The sequence below is a fragment of the Octopus bimaculoides genome, chromosome 9 (assembly GCF_046866305.1).
Source record: "Octopus bimaculoides isolate indiv1 chromosome 9, ASM4686630v1, whole genome shotgun sequence".
Lineage (NCBI taxonomy): Eukaryota > Metazoa > Mollusca > Cephalopoda > Octopoda > Octopodidae > Octopus > Octopus bimaculoides.
Window position 1 is genome coordinate 11597983 of NC_142936.1, and position 4392 is coordinate 11602374.

The following is a 4392-nucleotide window of genomic DNA, read 5'->3' on the forward strand; positions in this document are numbered from 1 at the left end:
AGACAAATACAAGAGATCCTGTAGAATGTCCTATTTGTGAGGAAGCATGCCTTACTGTTTACTGTGGAACGTGCACTAGATTTTGTAGTGTATTTTGACCTGGGAGGAAAACACACAAAGTAGGAGCATAGCTCTGTGGTTAAGAAGTTGGCTTTCCGACCTCGTGGTTTTGAGTTCGGTCCCACTGCATGGCACTTTGGGCAAGTGTCTTTTACTATTAACCTTGGTCTCAGGCTCAGCAGTGCCTGGTGAGTGTATTTGGTTGATAAAATCCGTGTGTGGAAGTCTGTTGCTTGCAAACATGTACATATGTACATGCATATATATACATATATATATATATATATATATATATATATATATATATATATATATATATATATATATATATATATGTATATATATATATATATATATATATATGTATATATATATATATATGTATATATATGTATATATATATATGTATATATATATATATATATATATATATACATACATACATACATACATACATACATACATACATATATCTAGATTTTAAAATTTCCAGGAAATGCTTATAATACAGTTAATTTTTTTATTATGAAGAAAGCTAAAATACATTTTGATTTTATAAATAAAACTTACATACATGTTTACATATCTCTTTATTCTATTACTTTTCTTTACGCCATATTTTCACGTGACTTCATCATCATCATCATCATCGTCGTTTAACGTCCGCTTTCCATGCTAGCATGGGTTGGACGATTTGACTGAGGACTGGTGAAACCAGATGGCTACACCAGGCCAATTCTAATAAACACTAAGTTAATAGTATAATGTTTAAAATTTTAGTTTAAACTAAAGCTTCAATAAGATAAGTATTGCATTTATTTTCAGTAATATTGTTAAATGTTTTTCTTTTATTTATTGGTAAAATAAGTATTTTTATATAAATTCATTTGATATTTGTTGTTAGTTGATATATATATACATTCATTTTATTATTATTATTATTATTATTGTATTTTGACCTGAAGATTAGCTATATTTTTGAAATGGAAATGGAAAAGCAAGACAAGCAACATAAAGACAAAGATATTGTGAAAGCTGGGAACCCCAACCAGGTCTTTCACAATACCTTTGAAGCCAGGAACTTTTCAGCACCCCCTCGTATATTTGTGATAAAACATTGACCTCTGTTACAAATGAAAGTTATTTAACACATTAAGTGGCGAAGCATATTGAGTTGTTTTCCTTTTGTTTATGGAATATATTAATGTTAAAAAACCCACAAACAAACAAACAAAACCTCTCAATGAACAACAGCACTGTTATTTATATGGTAGTAAAATACTTTGCAAAGAAGTTGATTAAAATGTTATGACGCCACTTCCAAAGATCTTGTATTTATTATTATTATTATTATTATTGTTTTGTCTTCACGAGTATGTCTTATTATTAATGTATCTTTTAGTGTTTTATTTACAACCAACAAATATTGTAATATCTATGAAAGAGTAATGGATTTCCCACAGAGAACTATACAATTTATTATGCGACCGGTAAAACAACCAAAACAACTAACAATACATAAATGTTAAAGCAACACTAATAGAATGCTAGATTTTTTGCCTTTTAATTGTTTCGGTCATTAAACTGCGGCCAAGCCGGAGCGCCGCCTCAAAGAATTTTTAGTCGAATGAATCGACTCTTGGTACTTATTATTATTTTTGGTAAGCCTTAATTCACAAATAAAGAAATTAGTTATCCACCAATGCGGTGTTGAGCACTCATTCCATCGTTCTACAATTTACGTATATATATATATATATATATATATATATATATATATATATATATATATATATATGTATATATAGAATGATGATAATAATGTACTGTTCGTTTTTCTTATTCAGTTTTTTTAGTTTGTTATGATATGTGGTTTGTGCCTGATGAATATGTTTGAGATATTTCTCTACATATGAAACTATTAGTAGCACTTAAAGACATGTATTGTGTCCTTTAAATAAATTATTTATATCTATATATATATATATATATATAGGTGCAGGAGTGGCTGTGTGGTATGTAGCTTGCTTCCCAGCCACATGGTTCTGGGTTCAGTCCCACCACGTGGCACCTTGGGCAAGTGTCTTCTATTATAGCCTCAGGCCGACCAAAGCCTTGTGAGTGGATTTGATAGACAGAAACTGAAAGAAGCCTGTCGTATATATATGTGTGTGTGTGTGTGTGTGAAAGTAGAGTTGATTAAGTTAAACCCAAGTATTTGAATGTTCTTTTGTTTCATTAATATGCCAGTGTTGCACCTGTGCCGGTGTCATGTAAAAATCGCCCATGCCAGTTCCTCGTAAGAATCACTCATGCTGGTGCCACACGAAAAGCACTCGTGCTGGTGTCACGTACCATGTAAACAGCACTGGTACTAGTACCATGTAAACAGCACTCAGTACTCTGTAAAATGGTTGGCACTAGGAAGGGCATCCAGTCGTAGAAACCATGCCAAAGCAGACAAATGGAGGCTGGCGCAGCTCTCCGGCAAGCCAGCTTCTGTCAAACCGTCCAACCCATGCCAGCATGGGAAACGTTAAATGATGATGACCACTAGAAGAATGAAAGGTTGAGTTGACCTCAGCTGGATTTCATCTCAGAAAATAAAGGTTCGTGGCTGGCGCTAATTAATGATTCTGACGTAAATATTTGTAGTTCAAGGCTGAAGTGCTTCAATGCTATAATTTAGCTGTATCTGAATAGAGTTGTAAGAGTGGTTGATAGAATACCTGGCGCTACCTTTACTCTGAGTTCAAATCCTTCCACATTTCAACATTTAGAACACATGCGTGAATGTAATAATTCCTAATTTCCTCTCATAAAATCTCTAGATTAAAAAATAAAATAAAAAGAATAATCCCAGAAAAACGAACAGGATAGAATAACAAGGGACATAACTTATATCTTATGTAAGGGAAGCAACTCTTTATTTTCTTTTGCATACGAATGGGACAACATTTCCGCACACATACGAACAACCTTTTTACACATACATTCACGTTTTTTTTTTAATTGTTTCAATCATTGGATTGTGGCCATGCTGGAGCACCGCTTTGAAGTGTTCTAGTCGAACATATCGTCCCTTGTACTTATTTTTTAAAAGTCTAATACTTATGCTAGGTCATGGAGACGTAAACAAAACAACATTGGTTGTCAAAACAGAACGAACATATAGGAAAACAAACAAGCCACTTGGAATTATTCCTTCATCAGCTGCCTCTATTTTAAAACCAGGCGTTTCGAAGATAAGGCAGGACACACTCTTAGAATAGTTTCTTCCTGAGAAGTGGATTAACCCACTAAACAGAGGATTCCATGGTAGCAAACACAAACCAAGACAGGAAAAATTGGACAGTGAAAACAACATTAAAAAAGCCGTACGACCAAACGCGTGGGATATTGAACGCTAGTGAAATAACGAAGTTTGACGGAGAAATAGTAATTACGTCTTGCCTTTAAGCCGGGTGGATTGAGAAAGAGAGAGGTGACCAGAAGTCACATGTGAGCAGAGAGGGGTGGTAGAGGGAGGAAGTGGAACAAGGTGGGCCGACAAGAGACAGGGGAAGAGGAAGAGAGAGAGATATGTATAGCAGTAGAAGCACGGACAGTAGAAGGAAGCAGAGCGGAAGGGGGAGATAAGTAAGAAAAAAGATAGATAGGTATATATAGATAGGTGGATAGATAGATAGAGTCGCGTCAGGAATATAAAGTTGAAACTTACTTGCAAATGGACGCGTGCGTTCGATGATATAATAAAACAAATGTTATATAAGCATATGCATGTATACATACATATATGTGTATGTATATATATATATATATATATATATATATATATATATATATATATATATATATATATATATATATATATATATATATATATATATATATATATATATATATATATATATATATATATATATATATATATATATATATATATATATAGGCGTGGCTGTGTGGTAAGTAGCTTGCTTACCAACGACACACACCTGGGTTCAGTTCCACTGTGTAGCACCTTGGGCAAGTGTCTTTTACTATAGTCTCGAACCGACCAAAGCCTTGTGAGTGTATTTGGTAGACGGAAACTGAAAGAAGCCCGTCGTATATAGATATGTGTGTGTTTGTGTTCCCCCCCTCCCCATCGCTTGTTTGTGTTCCCCTCACCACCGCTTCACTTCCAAACAACGATTTCCGACATCTTGTGTTTAGATTTGACATATGTTTTGACGGGAATGTTACGCCAGTATTCCTTGTGTTGATGTTTGTGTATGAATTCAATAACGACTGTCTTTTCTCGGAAGGCATCGTATATTTTAGCAAACAACA